We start from the raw sequence: 16,902 nt of genomic DNA, 5'->3' as shown, positions 1-16,902 counted from the left end.
GAATTGGTTTTCACTTCTTACTGGTTTCCTCATTAATTAGTAAGTTAAATAAAATCCCTGGCACTTAACATTTTGACTCATGCTTTAAAAAAAATTTCTATGGGAGACATGATTTTGTCGTTTTAGAAATTATGCTTTAGAACTTTTAATTCTTATATAATGCACATATAGTTAACTATAAGCATATACGTATATGAATTTTTAAGAAGTACTCATATGATATGCTGAAAAGTAGTGAAACAGCACCTATTTTTTAAACTAAAAGTAACATTTCCCCTTACTACAAACAATGCATACACACTTAAGATGAATTAAAATATATTCATAAGCAGAAAGAAAATTAAAAAATAAAAACATTTATGATCTCACTATCCAGAAATAATAATCACTGTTAAGACCTTGGAATACATGTTTATTCAATTTTTTTTCTAAAATAGGATAATACTCCAGGGGCAGGATATAGCTCGGTGGTAGAGGGCATGCTTAGCATGCACAAGGTCATGGGTTCAATCCCAGTAGCTCTGTTAAAAACAAACAAACAAACAAACAAACAAACAAACCTAATTATCTACCCACATCAAAAAAAAAAAAAGTTAAATAGGGTAATACTGTATTCTATATTGATTTAAATTATTTACACCTTTTTTTTAAATTTAGAAGTATACAAATGAGCACCTTTTTGACATTTAATTTTTGAAGACTGAATTGCAGCATTTCTAAAGAGAGGGAGCTAACAAAGCTTCTTGTTAGCTATTTTAGTTCCAATAACTTTGCAGGTGATATGTTATTTTAAAAATGAAATGATGTTAAATAGGCACATGAAATCACTAAATACAGAAGAAATTAAAGCAAAAATGTTTTAATACTGTAAGTTTCAAGAGGTGGCCTCTCTGGGATCTTAGAAGTCTGCCTGCACACATAGCATGATGAATGAAATCTTTTTTTTTTAATTGTTTTTGTTTTGTTTTAAAAAAGAAGATGGCATGGAGGTTATTGGGGGATTAAGGGTGGGGAAGAACCATAGACTACAAAGAAAATGAAGCCTGGAATATCAGTATAGAAAAGCAGTCCTATCCTAGCTGTTAACATTTAAAAAACCCTTTCAAGAACTAAAGAAAGAAAGGCTACAAATGTCTGGAGCTTGAGATGGCTTTTATACTTTTGAACCTGTTATGAAAGCTTTTCTTAGAACTCTCTTTCCTCCCCCTCCCCTAAAACAAAATAGTTTAAAAAAAGAAAGAAAGAAATTAAACAGGAAAAGACCAAACCTAAAGTATCTTACAATAGCTTATTTTAAATTTCTGAGCCAGAAAAACAGCTGCTTCTTAAAAAAAAAAAAAAAAAAAGGACAAAGAGGAAGAATTGCCATATTTCAAAGTCCAAAGGAAACAGAGAATAAGTGGTTATATCTTTGAATCCTACGAATTCCTCGTAGCTCAAATGTAGGTGCATTTCTAATAGGAATCAGCACTTTTTGATTTTGTTGCTACAAAACTGGTTTGTGAACAAGTTCCAAAAAGTAAAAGAGGAAATGTACATTGAGACTATTCTGTTTTTAGTACAGTATTTGGTTGAACACAAATGTTCTGTATCTGTTTTCATAAAGAATAAGTTAAAAAAAAGTTCAAAGAACATGGATTGCTAATTCTTATAAAGTTCTCACCAAAAGGCCAAGTATGACTTTTCTACCTTGTTTTATGATTTATTCATTATTTTATTATAACTGAAATGGAAGAATGAATGACCAACATTCAGTGACTTTTAGTTTTTGTCCTTTTAACATTATAATCCATCAAGATTGTAGAGGGACTCTAAGTCTCTCAAATGGAGTCTAACTCTACTTAAATTAAAAACTTTTAAACCTGCAGTGTAATATGAAAGTTCTGAATTTTAGTCCCATGACTGTTATTAATTTAATCATGGCCAAATCACCTAACCTCTCTCAGAGCCAAACTAGTTTGTTCCTTCCATCTCCAAAGCTCTGTAATTCTGTTCCTTAAAAAAAAAATGTGAAAGTAATGTTAAGCATAAAATCTTCTTTAAAAAGCAAATCTCAGTTTAGAAAAATTCTTAAATTCCACATGATGTCTTAATTTAACTAGTAATATAAAACAAAATTTTAGTGTGAACACAGGATTTTATTTTTTGAATAATTTTTTCAAAATATGCTAGAATACAGAAAACTGCACAAATTTTAAGAGTATAGTTTAGTTGTCACAAAATGAACATATCTATGTAACCACTGCTCAGGTCAAGAAACAAAACATTTTAAGTGCCCCTTAAGTCGTCCTTCCCTCCCCATTACTGCCTTCTCTTCCTTCTCAAAGATAGCTATCTTGACTTTTAAGAACATAAATAAATTTTCTTTGTTTTTGAGTTTTATTTAAATAGAACCATACAGTATGTATTATTTTATATCTAGCTTCTTTTACACACTGTTGTATTTCTGAGAATCATTACTTGTCATTGTGTAGCAGTGGTTGGCCCATTTTATTTCTGTATAGTATTACATATGTGAATTTACCTATTAATCGATATATGCATTGTTTCCAGTTTGGGGCTATTGTAAATAATGGTGCTATAACATCTGTATATGGTTTTTTTTTTGATAGAACTGTGCATTCATTACTGTTGGATATATGCTTAGGAGTAGAAAATAATGCCAAAATTTTTTCCAAAGCACATATGCCAATTTCTACTCCCACTTGCTCAGAACATAAAATGTTAAAATTTCCTTTATTATTATTGGAATGGAATGATCTCTTCAATGAAACATTTGATATTTCCCAGAAAAAAGATGGCATATGGATACTAATTAAGCTTACTAATCCCTGCTTTTGAAAATATCATAACTCTACTCTTTGGCAATTAGGACTGAAATTTCTCACCTATCAGTTGATCCAGGGAAAAGCAATAGATTTTTTTCTTTTTTTGGCCAACTTTTGTTTGCTCAGAGAACTGAGAATGATTGGGGAAAAATAAAACTTCACAGTAACTGAACTGTTGTTTTTATTTTCTTCTTTACTCCCTTGGCTAGGCAATGTTATAATAATAAATTCCTTTAGTTCTTCTTGAATATATAGTACTTTTTGCCTTGAGCAGAGGAGAGATAAATACTTATTATCTATTCCTATGATGATGTTTATGTCCCTTTTTTTTTTTTGGCTAATCTCATTGAAAGTATGTATTTTCATTTAAGGACTTTGCTTCTGTGGGCTGTTTACTACAACACATTAATCAAAAGCTATTTCTTTTGGGGAAAACAAACACCAATAACTAACTTAATTATAGCAATCCAGATATTTTCAAAGACTTTATTGACTAGTGTCCTGATTTTTTTGTTCCATTTTAAATTCAATTCTGGAAAATAGATTTTCTTCAACCAAAGCATTATAAAAATGCAGGGATCCTAGATGATGATGGTTGAGTTGATATGGAAAGAAGTAATAAATCAAAATAGAAAATCAAGAGAATCAAATGAGGTCATATGTTTGAAAGTACATGTTCAAATGTAAGGTGTTATCATGATCATGACCACTATTACCATAGGGATAATTTAGTTTCTTGTAAGAGGAGGAGGAATAAACAGCTTAGAGATAGTAGAACTCTGTTTATTCAGTGGGGCCAGTGCTGTCCTATGGAAATATAAAGTGAGTCACAGGGGAGGGTATAGCTCAAGTGGTAGAGCACATGCTTAGAATACATGAGGTCCTAGGTACAATCCTCAGTACCTCCTCTAAAAATAAATAAGTGAATTGACCTAATGCCCCCACCCCCAAAAATAAAAAAGAACCATATAAAAAAAAATAAAGTGAGTCACAATGTGACTCATATATGTAATTTAAAATTTTTTAGTAGTTACACTAAAAAGTAAAAAGAAACAGGTGACATATCATTGTATTTTATGAAAACCAATATATCCAAATGGTACCATTTCAACATGCAATCAGTATAAAAATTATGGAGATATTTAACATTATTTATTTATACTAAGTCTTCAAAAATCCAGTATATTCTTTATACTACAGCACATCTCAATTAGGGCTAGTCACGTTTCTAGTAGCCCAATAAGCCACAGGTTGCTATTGGCTACCACATTGGAAGGTTTGAGGTTTTCCATGATAGATAGCTCCATGCTGTACAGACTGGACATGATTTACTCATACTTTTAGCAATATTCCATTGTAATATATACTAATAGTGGGTTGTTAGTTTATGTTTGAGATATAGGATTTTGAGTTTCTAAAAGTGGCTAATAAAGAGCTCTGAACTCTACTACTAAAATTTATTTTTTGAAAGTTTTCCAACAGGACTATTTTGCCAGAGTTTAAATGACTACTTTTAAATCAGAACCTTGAAACCTATAGGAGACCAGTATATTCCAAAGTAATTTTCATACTAATGAGCAGCGGCAAGACACACATCTGGTGGACTAAAAAGACCCAATGAAAATTAAGAGACACAGCATTCAGAACAACTGGTAGGTAAACAAAGGTATATATAATGTATATATAATAATCATGAAATTTTTATAAAGGAAAAACAATGGATATGACTTATATGAAAATAACTCTGCTATAGACTGGATATTTATGTCCTTCCAAATTCACATGCTAGAATCTAATCCCCAGTGTGATGTATTTGGAGGCAGAGCCTTTGGGAGATGACTAGGTCATGAGGGCTCTGAATGAGATTAGTGCCCCTTTAAAAGAGACCACAGGAGCTCCCTTGACCCTTTTACCCTGTGAAGACATAACAAAAAGACAGCCACCTGTGAACTAGGAAGTGGGTTCTCACTAATCTGCAGAGCCTTGAACTTGGACTTCTTAGCCACTAGAACTGGGAGAAGTAAATGTTTGCTGTTTAAGTCACCTAGTCTATAGTATTTTTGTTATAGCAGTCCAGATGGACTAAGACAAACTTTGAAAGTTTAGCATAGTAACTTTGGGGAAGTAAAAAAAAATCCCATAAAAGTGGATTCTTTTTTTGAGAACAATTCTATAAATAATGTCTTGTTCACTAGGATAGTCTACATAAATCTACTTGAACTATAATATAGCTGAAATACTTATCATTTGCAGTAATAAATACTATTACAATGATAAAAGTAAAGGAAAATAATTCATATTTTATAAATTTTAATACTGAAAATTATGTAGAATTCTTTATGAGAAAGGAGTAGATGAAGACATAGCTACTTATAAGGAATAAATGATTAATGAAAGAAGTTAATTTTTCTAACCTTTTATTATGGAAATTTAAATACATATACACAAGTGAGTATTGATACTATATATTTAATAGGAAAGTAAAAGTTTTTGGCAAAGAAAAGTTAGATTAGAGTTTCCTCCACAAGTCACAAGGTGACAGTTGCAGTTTGAGATAGTTTAGTAGCTAGTTAATTTGGATTCTGAAGGAGTAGAAGGAGCGGGAGGTAGTGTGCAGTTGTGACAATGTAGGCTGTATTGATTCATGGACTGAGTAAATAGACACATGGCTAAATGCTTTACAGACCAGAAATCAGATTCTGTTAGTAGGCAGTATAGGATTCCTGGGTTGGATTGTTTCTTCTTTTATCTGTAGTTATTATTAACTGTAAATATTTTGCTCAGTTTCTTGTTTAGTTTCAAAATTATATGAATTTTGTATTTTGCATGAATTTTAGAATGTTACTGGCATTGGGAAAACGTACAGTAAATTTTTAGGGACAAAGTATGATTCCCTAAGAAAGTATTCTAAATGTATTATCCATATGAAGTAAAACTTTTTATCTTGTGAAGTAAATGATTTATGCAATGTAAAATAGAGAATCATTTGTTTACGTTTTGAAATTTTTCTTTAAAAACAAAAACAATTATGTAAAAGATTTTGACAGTCAATGCTTTGTGTACTACTACTACTGCCACTATATATATTTTTTTCTTGTATCATCTGAGGTTGTAAATGGTTGCAAAAGTTTTTAGTGGTATTTTTGGCCACTTTGCAATAAACTTCTTAGGCATATTTTTGGGTGGGACTATCAGCATAAAGCAGTGTGGTGTAGAAGAAAAAGCCTGAATCAAGTCAGAAAGCCTGGGGTCATTGTGATTCTGTCACTTACTATGGTGTGTCCTTGGGGAAATCATTTTTCTTTCTGGATCTCAGTTTTTACATGAGAGGTTTGAACTAGATAATTTCTACTATCCTTTAAGGTGGTAGCATGATATAGTAGAAAGAATATTAGTTTTAGAATCAGACCTATCTGGTTTTCATTCATTCAGCAAGTATTTATTGAGAACTTTATTATATCAGATACTGTAAATAGTAATTAACAATATAAATAAATTAACTAATTAATCTCTACCTTCGTGGAACTTGTGTTCTATCTTGGTAGACAACAAAAAGACAAATACATAAAACAATTATAAAATACAATAATTACCATAAGGAAACAAATGAGGGATTCTTTTTTTTTTCTTCAAATTTTATTGAAGTATAGTAAATTTACAACATTGTAAGGGATTCTTGACAGTGTGGTTTAGGACTGTATCTTTGAGGTAGTGACTCAGGATGAGAAGGAGATAGCTAGGTGATTAATGGAGAGGTGTTTTAGGTAGAGGGAACAGCATCTGGAAAGGCCTTGAAGCTGGAGAGAACTTAGTGTGGTCTGAGAGCTGAAAGAAGAGCATTGTGAGTTAGAATGAAGTGAAAAGATGAGAGAGTGGCATAAGATGAGGTTGGAAAGGCAGGCAGAGTTTTGTAGATCATGATATGGAGTTTGGATTTTATCCTAAGTACAATGGTAAGCCATTGTAGGGTTTTTAGCAAAACAGTGATTGACTTGATGTTTTGAGAAACTCTTATTACAGTGTGAAAAAGGATTAAAGGAGATTTAAGAGTAGAAGTGAAGCTTTTGTATGGTCAGTTTAGAAATAATGAGGACCTGTGTTAAAGTGATATGGTGTAGATGAAGAAATGTGGAACAATTTAAGATATATTTTAGAATTAGAAACAGCAGAACTTGCTAATAGATTGTATATTGAGTTTGATGGAAAGGAAGAAGAGAAGATGATTCTTAGGTTTCTGACTTGAACAACCAATGGACAGAATTTCTGTTTTCCCAGATAGGGGAAGATTGATATGTTTGGGTGAATAGGTATCATAATTTCTTTTTTGATTTCTTCTTTGGACTCAGTAAGTTTACAGTGTCTTTGAGATGTTTAGGTGATGATGTCAAGAAACAGAGTAGATAATTAAATATTCAAACACAAAATTTACATAAGTCAGGGCTAGTGATACATATTTGGACATCATCAGCATAAGAACAGTATTTAAATCCATGGGAATGGATGAAATATTCCAAGACAAGAGACAAGTTTCAAGGGGCTCTGGTCTGAGTCTGAGGAACCCTAGAACTTACAAGTCAGATAGAAGAGGTAGATTTAACAGTGGAGACTATGAGGTAGTAGCTGGTGAGGATGAAATAAATCAAGAGAGTATAGTATTTGGAATAAAGAAGTCAGTGTTTCAAGACAAAGAAAGGTGTTGATTGTGTTGAATGCTGGTGAGAAATGCGATTAGGATGACCACAGAGAGATGACCATTGGATTTGGCAACATTTGATTTGAATTCTGGCTCTGCTACTTTCTAGCTGAGTGACCTTGAACACTTCATTTGTGAAGAACTAACATGTGTTTACCTGGAACAGTGCCTGACAAATTTGGGATACTCAATTGATATTAGTTTGTTTCTTCTGAAGTTGTATGATGCCTTTTGAAATTTTAAATAGGGTACACTTATCCTTTGGTTAAAGATGTTAACTTTGTTTCTGAAAATTCTGCTGTTTAGTGAAAAGCTATAAAATAAAAAAAATTTCCATTAATTTTAATGGTAAAAATTAGGATATATTTCATCCCAACCCAAGATACCCGAACTCTTCACAGATAGGAAAATATATCATTTGAGGAACAATGAAAACAAATTTATATAAATAATAGACAACATTTAAAAGTATATAAATGTAGGTTATACATAAACTATAAAATAATAGAGTTTTATTATACTTGTTGAAGGAAGAAAACAAGAATGGATAATGGGTGGTGGAAGAGAAGTGTGAGTTATGGCACACTTTTAGAGTTATACAAGATGCTACCTCTTCATTCTTCATTAGCAGGGCAGAACATTTTGGGTCATCTAAACATGGTAAAAAATGTGAAATTTTCCAGGTGATATTCTCTGACTAGAAATTGTTCAGTCAACTAGTGAGTGTTTTTGCCTGAAATTATAATATCTAAATATCACATCTTATAGTATATTTATTTAGTGTGTTTTGGGTGAAAAAGTTATTCTAGAAAAAAAAAACCAATGTCATCTGAAAAGTGATAAAACTTTTTCAGAGCTGTTTTAAAATAGTAAGTTGCTATCTGATTTAAGTCCTTATTTACTGTTTATCTACCCCAAGCATGGCTATATTAGGCTCTGTGAGGATAACTAAAAAGCTTATAATTTAATGAGTAGCTTTTAGCAAGCAGAATTTTTAAGTAATTATTAATTTTAAAGGAAGAATAGTGAAAAGACAAAGCCACTTTTTAGTGGTATCTCTCTCTAATAATGTGAAATGCTCTCTCAATTGAACAAAATTTGAAAGTCTAGTTTATATTGACTGGAAATGAAAGAATCTCATTACGAAAAAAGTAGGTATGTTTTTAAGCTGTGTGGTTTTTTTTTTTTTAATTTTCTTTTAGTTATCATTTAAACACCCAAACTGGCAAACTTTCTTGTGGGGAATGATAAAGCTACTCTGGCGGATGGGTAGGAGTATGCATGTTTTCTTCCTTCAACAAGAACCACTGATAGGTTGTCCTGTCCAGTCAGGTTGAATTTCCTCTGTATCTAAGCCTATACATCTAAGGCACATGTATTTCTTGGAAAAATCTGAATTTCCTGCTGAAAGTCTTGGCATAGGCAAGCATAAGATCAATGATTTCCAAGATGGGGCTCTGTGCCTTAAGTATCCATGTGTAACTTCTATTGGCATGATGCTTTAAAAGAAGATATATTTGGTAAATTACTCATTTCCCCCTCCAAACTATAAGGTTGTTATATGGTAGCTTTAATAATCTATTGTGCAACTGTTATTACTGGTTTCTGTTGTTTAAACCTTGGCCCCAGAGCGGTAGCATGTGCAAATTGAAAATCAACTCAAAATACTTCCTTATGTGAATATCACAAAGTGAGATTTCATTCTGTTTCTCTCTGTGATCATTTTCTTTTTGTATGATATTAGATTCAGTATCCAGGTTAGTTGCCCATCCAATGATGGGGTTTGTAGGCATCCCTAAACCTGAAAAAATGGTTGAAATGAACTCAGGGGCATTTTTTACTTGCTGAAAGTAATTCTGTGTGGCTTATTTCAATTTATTTACTTTTTTCTCCAGAATTACTGTAAAGATTTTCTACTTCACTCATTACAGCATAGTGTTTTTCACATTTGAATAGACTGCATCAACATGAATTCTTTATAAGGACCTTAAAAACAAACTTTGCCAAGTCCCAGAATACAGAAGTGAATTCACATCCCAATACTCAGCTGCCTCATGAATAAAGGAGAGCCTGTGCCTGACACTTTGAAGCTGTAGCTGTTAAACCATACAGAATATTTACCTCAATAAATCATTATAAGAAACTAAGGTACAATTATACCCACAGAGAAAAAGAATTCAAAACACTGATTTATGTGTTTCAGTGCCTATTCCCTTTTCCCAGTATGTTTTGAATTTTATGCATGTTTGTCATCTTTGGCTGCTCCTATGTATCTTTAAACTAATGGGTTCTGATTTTTTTTAAAACATTCCTCATTAAGTTTATTTTTCTTAGACACACAGACATGATTTGCATAGTGTACAACATTTTACATTTAAAATTAACTATATCTCATTCCTTAGGGCCGAAACCGAAAGTGGAAAAAGTGACTTATTTTAAACAAAACACTGACTTTACTCAATTTGTGAGCATTTAAGCTGAAATTCCATATTAAGGATTTCATTTGGAATTTATTTCGGAGTACTGGGAAAGAGTAAAGAACTGGGATATAAATAGGAAATAAAACACTGCCTTTACGAACCATCTTTTATTAAAATATTTTGCTTATTTAAACTGATAATAGTATTATGGAAAAGTATATTTGTTCACCAATGTGTATTTTGTTTTTCTGAAAGTAAAAAATGCAAAAGCAAAATAAACCAGTAACATGGATAAAGGAATGACAGTGAAGTTGACAAAGAATCAATGCACAGATAGGAGAATTTTGCCTAGAATAATTTATTATGGTCACCTAGGTATAGTAGAAAAAGGTAGTTTTCTAATGGTATGCTGTAAATTTAAAAACTAGAAAAAGCATTTTAAAACAGCTAAATAATTTATCAATAAGGATAAAAAGTTTTATTTCATTGGTTTAAAACAATTTAATTGTTATAATTTTAGAAAGTCAAAGTACATACAATCTCTGAGTCTTCTCTATAGAAATCAGGGCCTGAATTCAGTTGATCAAAGTTATGTGACCAGTTTGGATCACAGAGTTATACTTTTAAATGATATAATGTTATATAAATGTTACCCCATTTTTCAATCCATGTGAAATTGTGGATGTTAGAGTCAGACTTTTAATTAATTCTTTATTACCCAAGCATTCATGCTCATAAGATTTCACTTATTTAACCTTACAAATGGAAGAAATACATGAATACATATAGATTATAGATTATCTGAGATTCTGAGATCTTCTCTTCCCCTAATTCTCTAATATTACAACCTGTTTATTGCCTTCCAATCACTCTAATCACAGTCTATAATTATTTTATTTATTGTGTGCTTTGTTTATTGTATGTCTTCTCAATAAGAGCTCCGTGCAGCAAGAATCTTGTTTATCTTACTTGATATTATATTCCTACTCCCTAGATGGATGTTCCTGGTGCACAGAATGTGCTTTAATTTATAGAATAAAGGAATGAAGTATAGCGGGCTCCCTTGTTTATTTTAACATTTATTTACCATGAGTACAGAGTAGTTCAGGTAAGTGGAGTTAAATCTTTTTTTTCTTTTTTAAAAATTTTTCTTTAATGGAGGTACTGGCTGGGGATTAAACCCAGGACCTCATGCATGCCAAGTACATGTTCTACCCCTCGATCCCAAGTGCAATTAAATCTTAAGGATAATGAGGAGGCCAAAGAAAGAACCAACACAAGACAACAGAGAATCCAAATGGAGAAAAAAAAAGAAAACCTATTTATCAAAGATCAGAGGAAATATTCAAAATTTTTTGACTTTTCATGTAGAAAGAAAATGATTCACAATAAAAAGTCATATAAGAAGTGTAAGATCAACAAGTTAAAAAGGAAAAAGAATGAAAAAAAAGAAGCTACAGTGAAAAAAAAAACCCTAATCCATTCACTTTCAGTATATTTTATCAAATACCTCATATATAAGGGAGTGTATTAGGCATTAAGGGTGTTCCCAACTCATTTTTGCCTTGAAGGAGGTTAAATCTAGGAGAAAGACAAAATGTGTAAATTAGTAACAAGGAAGGAAAAAATGAGAAGCATGAATAAAAGTACAAGCAAAATTCTCTTGGAGTTCAAGCTAGTCACAAAAGTCTACATACTATATGATGCTGTTTATATGAAATGTCCAAAATAGGCAAATCTATAGAGACAGAAAGTAGATCAGTGATTGCCTAGGGCATGAGGGTTGGGTAGGGGGAAAAGGGAAGTGATACATGATGGGTACTTAGTTTCTTTTGGGGGATGATAAAGCTGTTCTAAAACTGATTGTGGTGATGGCTACACAATTCTGTGACTATATAAAACTCCACTGAATTTCACACTTTAAATGAGTGAATTATATGGTATGTGAATTATATCTGAATAAAAATGCTACATAAATGCTTTCAGAGCATTCTATGAGAGTTTTGAAAAGATATGTGTAGAAAGAGTGTGGAAGTGGGGATCAGAGGAGATTTTGAGGATAGGGAAGATGTAATGAAACTGTGGGTTGTCAGGTGGCAGATAAATGGGGCAAACTGACTTTCTTACTTTTGATTAGGGAGTTTCTGGGAATGAGGGAGAGAAGTGGTTAGGACTGGCAGTAAGAGGACACCAGGTACTTAAAGTAAGAGTGAAAAATCTATAGATAAATTTTGCTTTAGAGATAGTCCTTTATGTGGGTGAATGAAAGAAGGTGGGAGCAAGAGTTAAGAACTATAGAATAAATATAAGAAAACAAATGGATGTATCAAAGTACAGGTGGTTGAGGGAAAAAGGAAAATAAGTGTAAGAGGGTTAATTAGATGAGAAGGACATGGATTGAAGGGGTAGGTAGGAAGGTAAGAGGAAGTGATGTTGATGACCTTTTCTTTTGTTTTCAGTGTTCAGGCACTCATGGTCTTTTTTCTGGTTCTTCTTTCTTCAGCAGCTCCATCCCATCAGACACCCAGTCCTTCCCTATTGTTAGTCTGAGATCTGCTCAACTCTTTTACTCTTAAAGGTTAGGGAGCCAGGCTATTCCTCCTTTCAAGATCTTTTATTTTTAAAGACGACTGTAAGGAGAAGGCAGTGTTCAACACAAAGATATTAAATGATGGAATTTGGACGTCTGATTAGAAAGTTTGACTTTTTTTCTCTAAGGGGTAGAAGATAATTTTTTTTAAATCATACTATGTTAGGCAACTCTTCCTTTATGAATATGAGCAGAAGGGATGGAACACTAGATGATCTTTAGTTTTTTTGGTTTGCTTTATGTCAAATGGATTTTTTTCCGTTAAATAAAATTTCAAGTTTCTGAGAGTGTGTTTGAATATTTTCTTGCTGGAAAATTCTTTAAATTTCCTTTACCTTCCCCCAAACTCCCTATAATTTTGCACCTAAAAAGAGCTGAGTTCTGAACTGTGTTTCATAATGAACACTTTTTAGCTTGGGAGAACCCAGTCTAGATTTATTAACATCTGAACAGCACATTTGGGTGTTTTGTAGGAAATTCAATCTACATATAAAGTACAACCCTTTGTTAACTCCTTACCTGCATAATAATAGCACTTCATTAGGCTTTTTTCATCCAACAAGTTATTTATTGAATACTATTGTGCCAAATCCTGTGCTAAGAATCTTATACAGAGAAGTTTAATAAGTGGTTACTTATTTTTTTTAAAAGGTTGCTATTGTTTGCTTAACTTGTTATCATTCTACTACCCATGTCTATTATAGTATTTTGCAAATATACTATGTTTTGGTTTCCATGTACTTCAGAAAGGAAACTCATGTAATTCTTGAAACAAAATAAATTATTTTCAAATAATGAAGTGGAGGAGATCATTTAACTGAATTGAGTATAACATTTGGTTTTAGGCTACTTGGCAACCCAGAGTAAATGAAAATCATGGTATTGTTATCCAACAAAGGAAATATACTTGTTTCTCAAATGATACAAACTTTTCTCTAGCATTCAATTCTAAGAGGAATTGATTGCATTAATCTTTATGTAACTGATTCTGAATAAAATTGATGGTTCCTTCAATAGCAAATTAGATTTGTTGGTTTGACATGGTAACTGTTTAAAAGTGAGAGGTTAAAGTGGAAGTTGTATAACTGGCAAGAGAAGTTAAGGCACTTCAACTGAGCTTTATTCATTTATTCAACAAGTATTGAGTACCTGTTGGTGAGAGAAAAATAGAAAAATTATTATTATGAAAGCTATTTGCAAGGTGTATTACAGTGATACTACTGAGAGAAATACCCTCTGTGTTTGTGTGTGTGTGTGTGCTTTTTTTTAATTGAAGTATGGTCAGTTACAATGTGTCAATTTCTGGTGTACAGCATAATGTCCCAGCCATACATATACATACATATATTCATTTTCATATTCTTTTTCATTAAAAATTCTTATATGATATTGGATATAGTTGCCTGTGCTATACAGAAGAAATTTGTTTTTTATCTACTTTTATACATAGTGGTTAACCTTTGCAAATGTCCCAAATATATCACTTCCCACTCAGTTTCCCCTCGTAACTGTAGGATTGTTTACTATGTTTGCGAATCTGTTTTTGTTTTGTAGATGAGTTCATTAGTGTCCTCTTTTTTTCTTTCTTTTCCTTTTTTTTTTTTTCAGATTCCACATATGAGTGATAACATATGGTATTTTTCTTTCTCTTTCTGGCTTACTTCACTTAAAATGACATTCTCCAGGTCCAACCATGTTGCTGCAAATGGCATTATTTTACTCTTTTTATGGCTGAGTAGTATTCCATTGTATAAATATACTACAACTTCTTTATCTAGTCATCTATTGATGGACATTTTGGTTGTTCCCATGTCTTGGCTATTGTATTAGTGCTTCTGTGAACATTGGGGTGCCTGTGTCTTTTCGAATGAGAGTTCCCTCCAGATACATGCTCAAGAGTGGGATTGCTGGATCATATGGTAAGTCTCTTTTTAGTTTTTTGAGGAATCTCCATTTTGTTTTCCATAATGGCTGCACCAAATTACATTCCCATCAGCAGTGTAGGAGGGTTTCCTTTTCTCCATACCCTCTCCAGCATTTATTGTTTGTGGATTTTTGAATGATGGCCATTCTGACTGCTGTGAGGTGATACCTCATTGTAATTTTGATTTGCATTTCTCTGATAATTAGCAATACTGAGCATTTTTTCATGTGCCTAATGGCCATTTGTATGTCTTCATTGAAATTTCTCTGTGTTGTAACTCACAAGTGATGCTCCATGGGTAAAATTTTATTTTATTATTTATTTATTTATTTATTTATTACTTTTTTTGTTGGGGGGAGATAATTAGGTTTATTTATTTTTTTTTTTAGAGGAGGTACTGGGGATTGAACCCAGGACCTTGTGCATGCTAAGCATGTGCTCTACCACTTCAGCTATATCCTACCCCCACCAATGGGTAAAATTTTAAAACAAGCTATCAGGTTTGATTAAGCATGTTACTAAAAAGATGAAATAAACAAATAAGCACAAATGAGTTTTTTAAAGTAAGTTTGTTTTTGATGGGGGGAGAAGTAAAAGCCAAAAATGTGTCAAGTTTATTTTATAGCACTCAAGCTTTCCATTAGCATTCCCCTCTACTTTCTAGCTTATATTTCTAGTTTATATTATTATGAAATATTTTGAGAAACCCAAAAGTGAAAAAGGTCTTTGTAATTTAAGTAAGTCTTTGTAATTAAAAATTCTTCTGTGCTAGAACTTGGCATAGAAGTCTCCTATCTTGAGTAGTCTTTTTCATAAAAAATATTCACTAGCCATTTAAAAAATTCTGTTTTATTTTAACTTTTTTTTTTTTTTTGGCAGGGGGAGAGGTGGAGAGGTTACTAGGTTTATTTATTTATTTATATAATGGAGGTGCTGGGGATTGAACCCAGGACCTTATACATGCTAAGCATGCACTCTACCACTGAGTTATATCCTCTCCCATCACTAGCCATTTTTTAATCAAACAAAAATTTGAAAGAAAGTTTCTAGCAATTGCAAAATAATTGAATGTTTCATTACCAGGTGTTCAGGGAATTTTATGATGACCAATTATAAGTGTAATTTGATTATTTAGCATTTATATGAAATATTTTGTGACACCCTTATGGTCATTGATTCATATTTGTGAATTATGTGTTTTCCATGTATTGTACACACTGATCAGTGTGATTTGATCATGTAGTAAAGCACATTCTATGCATATACTCTGTAACTTATTTAAGTATAAGCATATAAGGTACATTTTTAATGCTGCAGGAAAGTAAATTCAAATTTCATGCTATTTGTGGCCTTATAACAATTGTTTTATTTATTTATTTATTTATTTATTTATTTATTTATTTATTTATTTATTGCTAAATGTTTAAGGGAAACTTATTCTTTAAACAGATGTGCAGGGAAGAATTTTATGTATGTGTTTATTACATAGGTAGTTTCTTTGACATGGACTATTTCAGTTGAGATGTAAAATACAATATTCAGGATTATTTTCCCTTGTTCATAAAATATTACAGTACAACACAGGCTTTCTGAAGGTGTCTGGGACATCAAACACCTTCAGAAGATTTCTGAATTGGGGAACTCAGGAAAACAAGAAGGCTGGCCAGTGGGCTGGAAATGGGGACTCTTCCAAATTCTCCATTCCTAGAGGGAATGAAGAATACTAGTGGAAAAAAGCAACTGAACTTCAGAGCTAGCCAGTTCCTTGGACTGGAAAATGGTCTGTAAGAGGAGGGTTCTGATGTTTATAGAAGTGCCTTCCAATGGTTTGACTCAAGAAGTCATATAGAGTAAATTTAACAATTTACATAGTCATTGTGTTTTTCCCAAGTAAATACTCATCACTTGCTGCTACAGGGACATAGGCTTTATTTCATAGAGGGTTAATATACTTCAGAGAAGTATATTCTGATAAATACCAGTATTGCATTTTTAAAAAATACATGGAAACTTTTTTTTAAAATATAAAAATCTTAGATGACAAAGATTTGGGAATTTGTTTTGAATATGTATAGTGACTAGCAAAATTGCATGAACATTAGCATACATAATTGATATTTTATAATAAAAATAGAATTAGACAGATAATCCATCAGTTTTAACTTTTATTAATTTGTAAATCACTTGTGAATTTTCTCAAATTATTAATATTTCCTTCAAGTTTCATAAACACTTTGAAATAGCTAAATAAAATTATTTAAATATTTAAAGTTAGGTTAATTTCAGGAACCAGATAATGAAGTGTGCTATTTTAGGAAACTTTCAATTATTATCTTCTGAACATGAACAGTTGATTTTATTTCGGATATAACTGCATGCTTATGTAATTGAATATTAACTCATTACTTTGTTTTGCTGAACCAGATTTGTAAGCCTTTCATAGCCAT

The 16,902-nt window shown here is 31.9% G+C and overlaps 1 protein-coding gene across 11 annotated transcripts in view; it reads left to right on the top strand.

Annotated features, from left to right (window-relative positions):
• SOX6 (SRY-box transcription factor 6) overlaps positions 1-16,902 on the top strand; it is a 626,002-nt gene that overhangs the window by 15,499 nt on the left and 593,601 nt on the right. For 9 of the 11 annotated variants that reach the window (XM_072969571.1, XM_072969579.1, XM_072969581.1 and 6 more), the window contains one exon: positions 4,300-4,480. The exons of 1 other annotated variant lie outside the window; for it this stretch is intronic. The gene's annotated coding sequence lies outside the window, so the exon portion shown is untranslated. Of the gene's footprint in view, positions 1-4,299; positions 4,481-14,361; positions 14,451-16,902 lie in introns of all 11 variants that reach the window. One more of the 11 variants, XM_072969580.1, reaches the window with a different exon arrangement.

Source organism: Vicugna pacos, chromosome 10 (genome assembly GCF_048564905.1).
Source record: "Vicugna pacos chromosome 10, VicPac4, whole genome shotgun sequence".
Taxonomy (NCBI): domain Eukaryota; kingdom Metazoa; phylum Chordata; class Mammalia; order Artiodactyla; family Camelidae; genus Vicugna; species Vicugna pacos.
The sequence above is the reverse complement of the archived record's forward strand: the minus strand, read 5'-3'. Positions and strand labels throughout refer to the sequence as shown.